Genomic DNA, 11,793 nt, shown 5'->3' with positions numbered 1-11,793 from the left:
AATTGGCCTCTCACCATTCCTGCGCCTGTTGATCGCCAATTGATCCCACCATATACCTGCATAATCTATAAACTCCACGACTGCTAGCTTTACTTTCTTCTCCTTGGAGTAATTATGACAATCAAATACGTGCTCAACATTTCTTTCCCACTCCAAGTATAGCTCAGGATCATTCTTTCCTTGAAAAGTCGAAATCGTCATCTTTATACTGCCTATATTGTTATCTCCTTTGGAGTCAACATTCTTGGTCCGTTTATAACCAGTGCTCTCCACTTCGGAATTAGCTTCGTCTTCTTCTTCGAACTCACGTCTTCTATGTGATTTAGAACCGGAAGAGGACTCCAAATCATTCAATCTCGCATTCAGCAATTTAAATTAGTCATTAACAGCCTTGATGAAGAATTTCATGTCGACGTCTTGTGGTTCTCCTCCTTCCTTACTCATGGTTTCAACCTGTAAAATTAAATAAAATAAAAGGTGTTGTTCCTCACACACTCCCTCATGTGTTTGCACTCAAATCAGATTGTTATCACTTGTGTTTCACACTATTTTGGCTTTTTCTTGATGATGATCTCTCTTGCCTTTTACCACTCAAAGCCAAGCCAACCCCCTTTATGTTCTTAACAGAATCAAAGAATTCACAAATCTCAAGAAGCAAAAGTTAGATGGTGACAATCTCAAAAATCATAACTTTAAAAACTTAGTTGAGGCAAACGGTGAACAGAAAAAAAGAGACCCAAGATGTCTTTAAAGAACGAAGAAAAAATAAGAAAACTCTAAAAGGAAGCAAAAGACATGTGAAAGCAATCACTAGAATTGACACTAATTAATTAAAAAGGCAAAAGACACAAAAGAACCTTGTATATAGTTGAAACAATCACTAGAACAAAAAAAAAATAAAGGGAAACTAGAACAAAATAAAAAGGAAACTAGAATAGAATAAAGGAAACTAATTCAACAAGAATAAGAAACTCAAGCAAGAAAACAAGAATTGGAAATTTAATTCAACAGAAATAGGATACTTATCAAAGAGAACAAGAATGGGAAATTTAACAACTCGAAATTGCCACTTTGTTCTTTTTTTTTTTTTTTTTTCTTTTTTTTCATTTTTTTTGCAGAACAAAGATGGATTGAACACAGAAAAATAAATCACAAGAAAATTTAATTTTTTTTTTTTTTGAATCAAGAACGCAAACAAAGAGTGTTTAAGATAAATAACATGTTTCCAGCAACCAAAGCTCTGATACCAAATGATAGAATAGGAACAAGTTGTTTTGCTAGGAACGTGTTGAGGATGATCGAATTAGAACCCTAAGGAAACTAAGTCCTTAAAACCCTAATCTTCAGACGCCACAAAGGTTGATCACTTCCTTTAATAAGTCGAGATTCACGCATTCAATCAAGAACACAAGAGGGCAAAGCAAATAGCTTTCTAAAATAAACTTCAATTAATAATAATCTGTCCCCAAAAATAACATGGCGGCTCCTTTTTATAAGCAACAAACCCTAAAAGAAAACCCTAGCTAATTGAAAAACGAGTTGGGCCTAAGTACAAGCGAATTAGACCTAAATAAACCTTAAATAAGTAAAAGACTAAAGAATCTAATGATAATTAAAACATAAAAAAAAAACCCAAGATTAAATAAACTAAAATTAATCCTTGCATCCAACTTGATCTTCTGAATCTACCCCTTGCATAAAAAGATAATAGGTCATCCTTGGTGAAGCTTTGAAATCTTCGAATTTAGTCTTAGAGTCTTCTAGTACAGCCTCTTTTTATTGCACTTCCATGATCAAGCCTTGCAAAGCCTCTTTCATCCTCTTTGTCTTTGCCCTAGTCATTGGACCGTCAATTCCTTGCAAATGATCTTGAGAATATTTGGGAACATCAATTTGGTCAGTACCTCGATCTCCATTACAGACATTTATAGCTTTTAGAAAAATCAATTACCAAAATATCTTAAGATTAAACATAAATTATAATTTTATTAAATATAAATTATAATTATTTATAAATAAATTTTAAAATTATATTAATAAAATAATTAAAAACTCAAAATACATTACTGGCCATCAAGTGATATTACACCACCAAGACCATTGAAATCACCGATCGGCGATCTACATAATTGTATCGACGATTTGTCAAAATTTGGTGGCATTAATCCGTAGAAAGCTGCCATATTTTGACAAACAACTAGCACAATTGTGTAAATTGTCGGTTGGTGATGGATTCTGGCTGCCTTCCGGTAAATCCGTCGGCCATTTTTTCTCCATTTTTTATTTTTATATTTTTAAAAATTATTATTTATGTGCTTAAATCCAAAGAGCTTATTAAAAGGGACTCAATTTATAGCACTATATTAGGTTCAAAACAATTATTTGAAGTTATAAAATAGGTTTCAATTTGGTGAATTGCTGAAAGTAGTGGTGTGGAAATCTAATCTTTTGGGACATTATTAGTTAACAACTGTCAAGGGAAGTTAGTTTTGCCACTGCTTAAGTACTAAATCCTGATAATACCTTCGTTTCTATTATTAGGAAGAATAAGAGTTGAATGAGAAAAAAATGGGAAACTTATAAAAAAATTCAAAAATACTACGTTTACAACCCAATTTCAAAATCTTCTATTACAAACCTAACGTGGCAGCAGAGTTGACACTATCACATCAACTGAAGACTTTAGAGATGAACGACCGTTCATTCATAAGGAACGATTGTTTCATTCATAAGAAATATTCATTTTTTTATGAAGGAACGATTGTTCCATTTATAAGGAACAACCACTCCTTATGAAGGAATGGTTATTCCTTCATAAGGAATGAACATTCCTCATGAAGAAATGGTTTTTCCTTCATACAGAACAACCATTTCTTATGAAGGAACGATCGTTCATCCCTAAGAAACGATTGGTCGTCTCTAGTCAAAGTCATTTAATGTTTTGGGTGTGATGGGAGTTGACGTGACAGTTTCTTGTTAGATAATCTTGGATCCTAGATGCGGAATTGACAAATAAAAGGGATCAAAATAACTAAAGGAAAAACAAGAAACTTACCTCTAGCCATTGATGCTCTCAATCACACACTCAGTGTTATCTCTCTGGTGTTTTGGCTTTTCTAAGCTCTCAGAACACTCAATATGATGGTGTATTTTGTTTGAGTTGAGTGAGTGAGCCTAGGGACCAAAATCTCAATTTATAGCCAAAGCTCCCATCAAGCTTTAATGGCCAAACTTAATGACTACCATAACTCTGGTTATAATGGTTACAAAAACTGAAAAAAAGAACGTTTGAAACTAAAGCAAAAAGTGGACCATTCATACTGATTTAATACAAAATCAACTTTTAACTTTATGTTGTGTAACATAAATCTTACATTCTCCCACTTGGTCCACACGTCTAAACCATTATTTTCTTAAGAAACAAATACATGAATCATGGCAACAAGTCCTCTGAAAACGAGTATTATCTTCCATGTATTACAATGGATTTAATTTCTCAAGTTCACTATATATATGGCGACTTCACTTAATGAATAAACCTTATGTTTATTCTTGGTCCTACAGTTGAATTTTCTAAAATAAAATTAAGGTGCACATGAATATGAGAAAACATCACAATAAATAAAAGTTTCATTCAAACATTGTATATACAACTACATAGTAGAATCAAGTCCCATTTTCTATACATGATCCTTGAATTTCAATGGTGGCATGCTCTTAGTCAAAGGATCAGCGATCATCAATTCGATACTTTTGTGCTCAATGACCACTTTCTTTTCTTTAACATGTTCTCTTATGGCTAAGTACTTAATGTCAATGTGTTTACTTCGACTTCCACTTTTGTTGTTCTTAGCCATAAAGACAACAACTGAATTGTCACAGTACATTCTCAATGGTCTAGAAATGGAATCTATAACTTTAAGCTCAGATATGAAACTCTTTAACCATACACCATGTGAAATATCCTCAAAACAGGAAACGAACTCAGGTTCAATAGTGGAAGTAGCAATCAAAGGCTGCTTGACACTTCTCCAAGATACAACTCCACTAGCAATTATGAAAACATATCCTGATGTTGATTTGTGTGAATCAACACAACCAGCAAAGTCTGAATCTCAATAGTTGATTACTTCTAGACTATCCGTCCGTCTATACATAAACATATAGTTTTTGGTTCCTTGAAGGTACCTCATCACTTTCTTTATAGCTCTCCAGTGGTCCATACTTGGATTACTCTGATATCGTCCTAACATTCCAACAACAAATGTAATATCAAGCCTTGTACAGACCTGTGCATACATCAAGCTTCCGACAATAGAAGCATATGGAATATTCTTCATTTGTTCCCTTTCAAAATCGTTCTTCGAGCATTGGTCCAATTGAACTTATCACGCTTCACAACGGGAGCAACATTTGGTGAACAATCTTTTATCCGAAATCTCTCTAAAACCTTTTGATATAGGTTTCTTAAGACAGGCCCAAGATACCTCGTAATCTGTCTCCATGGATTTTGATGCCAATGACATAAGATGCCTCACCCATATCCTTCATATCAAAATTTTCAGAGAGGAATTGTTTTACCTCATGTAGCAAACCCTTATCATTGGTTGCAAGCAAAATGTCATCCACGTATAAAACAAGAAAACATATCTACTCCCACTAACTTTCTGGTATATACATTATCCATAGGGTTTTTAACAAATCTGAATAAAGAAATTACTCCATGGAATTTAAAATACCATTAGCAGGACGCTTGTTTTAGACCATATATGGATTTCTTGAGCTTATAGACCAAGTGCTCACCATCACTAGAGGGAAATCCTTCAGGTTGTTTCATATAAACCTCTTCCTCTAGGCCTCCATTAAGAAATGTCATTTTCACATCCATTTGTCACAACTCAAGGTCAAAATAAGCCACTAATGCCAAAATGATGCACAAGGAATCTTCTTAGATACAGGAGAAAAGGTCTTCGTGTAATCGATTCCTTCTTTTTGAGTAAATCCTTTAACAACGAGTCTTGCCTTGTATCTCTCTATGTTTCCAAATGAGTCTTTCTTTGTCTTAAAGACCCATTACATCCAATGGCTTTTACATCATCAGGTAACTCAACAAGATCTCAAACTTCATTACTTTTCATGGAACTCATCTCTTTCTTCATGGCATTGTACCATAATTTTGACTCTTTGCAACTCATGGCTTGTGAAAAGGACTCAAGATCACTCTCAACTCCAATATTGTAGTCAGATTCTTGTAGGTACACTACATAACCACTCGGAAAGACTGACCTCTTAGTTTTAGTGGATCTCTTTATCATTTATTTTGAGCCGAACGACCACTGACTCGGTCTCCTTGCGATCCTCGCTCTCTTGGAAGAGTTGGCCCACGGTGCTCACATACTTGGATTCCCAATCTGAAGTGGCCTTTTAAGCCACAACAAGTTCAAAATTCAACTTGTTGTTGGCACCCCGCTGCTATGCCAGATCCTTCTCGGCCTTGGTCAAGTCTGCCTCAGTCTTTGTCCGAGTAGTCTTACTCATTGAGAGTTTGTCGAGAAACTCCCTCTCCTTGACCTCAAAGGCCTCAACCTGCTCTCTTAGTCACTTGAGCTCGGCCCGAAGTGACTCTCTTTCCTTCTCCGCCACATCAGCCCTCACTAAGGCGTCCTCCTTCAACTTCTTTGCTTTTTACCATCCTACGTGATTACCCTCCAAAGTGAGATAACTCTCGTCAAGGAGGAGTTTGGTTGTCATGCACGCTTAAAAAGGAAGAAACAATTAGCAAGAAGTAAAGGAAAACGCCTCTTAACAATGTGAGAAAGGCAAGCTACCATTACCTTGGTGACATAACTACAGGCGCGAGCAAGTTGTTTGTGAGGAGGGGCGACCTTGAGTTTCTTGTAGGTCTATAGCGAAATGGCCTCCCTGGCCGCCGAGGCTATAACGCTTATATGCTCAGGGAGCCCGTTAATCAGTTCGTCAAGCGCAGCCCAAGCTGCCTCATCCATTTTCCTTCTGCCATGTCATAGAGGCGAGTTTGACTTGCTTTCATCTGGGATGATGACCTCGGCTACCGAAAAAACTTCTTCTTGGCTATGTTCTTGGCCAAGATATCCTTCGGGCCTCTAGGATGCTTGACAATTGTTTTTCTCGAGCCTCCCTATTATTCGGTGATTTTTTGTTTTCCTGAGCCTTTTTACTACTCGATCAATTTCTTCTTGCTTGAGCCCTCATGTTGATCGGACACCATTTTTTTCCCCAAGCCTCCATCTTGCTCAAAGGTTTTCTTCGCCAAGCCTTTGAGGAGCTTGGGGGCATCCCCTTCTGCCCGATTGCCTTAAAGGCAATCATGAGCTTCTTTGCACTTAGGCTCTCCCTAAGTTCGCTGCCACTGTGTGTAAACCCCGCGTTATTATTCCAATGCCTTAAGGTATGAAATTTACTTTTCAAGTAATTTTCTTTTTTTGAATGGAAGGGTAAAATGGTCAATTTACATGTATTTCGAGATGTGGCCGTTATAAAGTGTAAAGGATGATGTCATTGAAGAGAAATGAGGGTAGAATGGTTATAAAGTTGATTGATAAGGTTAAATGGCATAAACGGTAACCAAGGGTATAATGGTCTTTTCATACAAAACCATATGATTAAGTGTCCATAAAAGTGCACCAAGGGTAAATTAGTCATTAACCTAATGGGATTGCTTAATGGTTAAGTGTTTTAAAGAAGTCAAATGGCATTAAATGAGTACTTATCTTTATGTTGAGGTAGAAATGACCAAAACGCCCTTATATGAAAATTTTATGCCAAATGACCTTTATATTTTTTGATTATACAATGAATTTATTATAGTTAAGAAAAAAATTAAACACATATATCTATATATATGTTTTAAACTACAAGTTTATTCTTTAAATAGGATTTTAAAATAAACTTCTTTCCTAGGCGTGCGTTTTCTAGGTTCTCAATGGCCAAGGGATACTTAGGAAATACCCGGCTAGGGAGGGGTTTTACACTGTGTTTGAAGGTCAACCGCAAGGCACCTTTCCTGGCTGCCCCGGCAGTATCTGCGTGCTACTTCTTCTCCGAGATGATTGACGGTTTCTTGGCAACCCCACGGGTTAATACTTTCTTCTTCAAGCCTTTCGGCTTATCGGCCCACATATCTACAAAGAAGGATACGTTGTTTGCGGCCTATTGAGACAAGAACATAAATAGCAGGCTATCGACCACTTAACTTTCTCAAAAATGGTGCAGAACTTTACAGAGTCGCTACAGAAGCAATACGCTGCCAAGCCAGAGAGCGTGATGAGCTCGGTATCGTCACGCTCACTGTTGGGAAGATTGCTAAAACATTGAAGCCGCTCTAAGCTCACTTTAGGAAGGAAGTTCTACTTGACGTTTACTGTAAAACAAAAAGAATGTAGCGTTAGTTCGCTTGTTGGACTAGGAAACCCTCTTTATTCGCTCAAAGATCAGAGTCTTACTAGCTTTTGAGACAAAAGTACATGTGTTCCTGACCTTATAGAAAAAATATTGGGAGTCTCAATTCGAAATCTTCTTCGGGACTCCGACCAAACCTTTAAAGTGTATTTTTCTTGCCTTAAAGAGGTAGAAGTTTGGTTCTAACACTTCTTCAACCTATATAGGTGGATGAGCTCTTCCATAAATAGCTCGCCCAACTCAGCTATCATGTATGCTATGTACATACCTATAATAATTATATACGAGTTCCCCGTCAATTGGAAAGGAGCACTGCCAAACCTATTTAAAACACTGGCAATGAAATAATGAGGGAGAATGGACATCCCACACCTTAAAAGGGTATCTGAAATCACCGCCCAACCTGCACGGGGATTTTTCAGGGAGATATCTCCTAAAGCCCTCAATGGGAGTTGAGTTGCATAAATGCCTTTTATGCGCTCAATATCCTTGGCCCTAATCGAGGAACTTGGTTCCTTTTGAGGCCTGTGAACTGGAGACCTCCTTGGTGGAAAAGTCTCCGTAGAAGCATGGTCCAAGGAGCCCTCAACATCACTGTCGGAGCTTTTTACAACAAGGTCCTTAGAAACCTCCGAGACAACTTCCCCGCGAATAGCCGAGGTCACCGGGGAGTCTAAAAGCTGATCTATGTTGTGGCTGCTAGACGAAGACATGATGGAAGCACACCTTTAGATACCTGAAATAGAAGCAAACAAGTGTCAGAGCTAAAAAATTCGGCAACCTATCCATACTTTGCTTTCAGTTCAGGCACCCAATATAGCTCGCATTAATCAACAGATACGAGCGAGTTACAAGGATTCTGGCGGCCACCTCCCTAAACCCTTCTAAAACCCAAACCAGTGGAACTACTCAAAAATCCCTAAAAAAAGCTAATGTGGCCATGACAATGGCCACCCTCAACAGCAAGGACAATTTAAAATGCATAAGGGAGAAGAAAAGAGCCTTATCAAAGTATGGAATGCGGTGGGGGTTCATCGAAAAATCCCTGTGAAGTTGAGAGAGCAACAATAGAGTAAAAGCAGCAAGTAAACTCTGAAATTTTGTAAGTTGAATTTCTAACGAAGGATGCCCGCCTGTATAGTGTTAAGCATGGGAGACGAAGAGGCGAGATTCGACCTCGACCATTGATCTTTGATAAATCTCAGCCATCCATTCGTCGAGCAATCTTTAACACTCGACGTGACCACGTGTTGATCATCTACAAGAGGTGATCAATCGTCAGACTGCTATAATCATAACTGTCGTCGCACGTCACCTCAACTTCGTTTGTGGATAGTTGTAGTCGCCCACGCGCGACAAAAAGTAACTGCAAAAGCCGGCTGCAATTAATGCAACATGACCTCATGGAAATTACTCGCATGCCCCTCGTTTCAAATTCTAGGTCTATCGTGAATGTCACAGCAAAGAAAAGGCTAAGTCTTGTTCACGTGACTAAGATTAAGTCTGACTCTTGAAGCTCGGCCAAATCTGCATTCAACATACAACTTGTGAAGTTCGAGCTTAATATCAAATTGAGCAATTAGTCTTCGAAGCTCGAAACGACCACCGAACACTAGGGGGCAGATGTTGTGTGTGATTTTTCCATTAAGCTCAAAGAAGTCGGAGTTCCGCTAGGTTGTAGTTTGACCCATAATCAGCTCAACACATGTCCGACCCAGTATAAGCTTGTAGAGACATAGGTCGACCCAACATAAGCTAGTCGTGACCAATTTTGACAGTTGTTCAAGCAAATCACAGATAAGTTCAGATCCCAGATATTTCAAAAGAGATTAGATCAACATCAGTGATAGCGCGATCCTAGCGAGAATATCGAAGTTGCACTTTTATCTTGACTGTAATTCCTTTAATTTCTCTCTTTCCTTTGTAAAAAAAAACTTGTATATAAACCCTTTCCAACGACGGAAAAGGGGTTAGCAAATTGTTCTAGGTATTGTATCACTTTCTTGTAAGCTTTCTAAGCAAGTAAGAAAAACAGTGGACGTAGGCTCAAAATTCAAACTTGTTGAACCACTTTAAAAATCTTTTATGTTCTTTGCATTACTGTTTTCACATTCATTACATTGCTGGTTATCTTTAATTATGCACACATTGGTTCTGATTCCACCAAGGTCAATCAGATCACTCTAGTTGGTGTAATTCTTGCATCAACATAAACCATCATAATATATAATTTTATTTAACTAAAGATGTTGTGGCTAATCCTTAATTAATTAAAATTATATGGATCACAAGACATTATAAAATTAAGTTTTATGAGAATATTCATATATAGCATAAGAAAATCTCAATATAAGAATAATAAATTGCCTAATTTTAACTATAACTAACATATTATTATGCACAAAATATTCTCATAACTTAAAGCATAAAATATTACATAATTTAAAGTTATTATATTAGGCATAACATTTAACTTCATGCTTTTATCCATATATAATTGCATGTATAAATTTCGAAAAAAAAAAAAAATCAATTCATGGAAAAATAAATATGAGCATAATTAATTTAGTTTAACTTATCCAAATTGCATATGATTAAACCAAAATGAATATAATATGCAAAATTAGATATATTTCCTTAAAAAAAAAAAATTTCTTCATCTTCTCGGTTCATACCTGCAAACCCAGCATCCAAACTCGGCTGGAAATCTACAATTTAAACGCCAAAATCATTGTTTCAAAGCCCAAAAATGATAGAAATCCAATTTCCTAATGATTTCTAATATTTATTTGCATTAAAAACAACTAAAAAACAAACTTTGATTTTGAAATTTTTTTTTTTCAAACTGCCATGAATAGAGAGCTCAATTTTTATTTTTTTTTGCAAAACATCAAGGCAAAGGTATTATATAGCTCTGATACCAAATGTTGGATAATCTTTGATCCTAAATGCAGAATTGACAAACTAAAGGGATAAAAATAACCAAAGGAAAAACAAAGAACTTACCTCTAGCCATTGATGCTCTCAATCACACACTCACTGTTATCTCTCTTGCATTTGGCTCTTCTAAGCTCTCAGAACACTCAATATGATGGTGTATTTTGTTTGAGTTGAGTGAGTGAGCCTAGAGACTAAAATCTCAATTTATAGGCAAAGCTCTCATCAAGCTTTAATAGCCAAATTTAATGATTATCATAACTCCGGTTATAATGGTTACAAAAACTGGAAAAAAAAATGTTTGAAACTAAAGCAAAACGTGGACCATAAATACTGATTTAATACAAAATCAGTTTTTAACTTTACGTTATGTAACGTAAATCTTACATTTCCAACTCAACTATCACATTGCAGTTGTAAAAGAATGTTGTAAGATTAGGTTGTGAATGTAATATTACTTAAAAAAATTTGTCCATCAAATTCCAAAACTGACACTAGGGAAAGTAGGTTTATGTCATTACCCGAATAATGAAATCTCAACAATACCCTCATTTGTCTTATCATGCAAAGCGTTGAATAATGGGGAAACTTACTGGGGAGAAAAGAAGCTAAACAAAAATTAGGAATGTCAATTTTTTACGAAACATATAATAAAATAACATTAAAGGTGTTTATATATATATTAATTTGAATTTTGCAGCAAAAAAAAAAAAAAAAATTCCTTTCAAAAGTTGTTTGAAACTTTTTTTTTTTTTTTTTTTTTGTATACAACATGATACAATACAATGGGTCTCGTCTCTTGTTATATTCAGTGTAGAGAAGATAACAAGTTGTAAATAATATTTTATATCTTTTTAACTTGACGAGAAAAGATGAATGTTATATATATTATTAGACGTAGCAAATAAATGGTATTATTAATTAAAAATTAATATTTGACATAATTAATTCTCTGATAATAAAGTCTGCCTAATTCCAAACTCTAGCTATGGTCCTATGGACCAGTACAAAATTGTAAATGAGAAATTGCCATCTTAATTTACACAAATTATTATTATTTACAATAAGGGTTAACTAAAAGTCAACGATATTATTCTTCGGACGACTCGGAAATCTCCCAATGATTAGAATAGAATTAAATTTGGCCAAATCTCTCTCTCTTTTTTTTTTTTTACAATAAATAATAATATAACTTAGATCTATGGTATTGCTTAAGTATAAACACAATATAATAAAACGGAGGGATTAATTTCTTTAAATTAATGACTTTTCTTGAAAATATTTTATACAATACTAAATGATATTGATAATAATAAATAGAGTCAACTGAAGCTAATGTAGATAAATTATAGAAATTGTTCACTCATACAAATAGATTTTTTTTAATTAAAAAAGATTTTAAAACTGTCGTCTAATTTA

This window comes from Pistacia vera, unplaced genomic scaffold (genome assembly GCF_008641045.1).
Source record: "Pistacia vera cultivar Batoury unplaced genomic scaffold, PisVer_v2 Contig371, whole genome shotgun sequence".
Lineage (NCBI taxonomy): Eukaryota > Viridiplantae > Streptophyta > Magnoliopsida > Sapindales > Anacardiaceae > Pistacia > Pistacia vera.
This window is presented reverse-complemented; position numbering follows the sequence as displayed.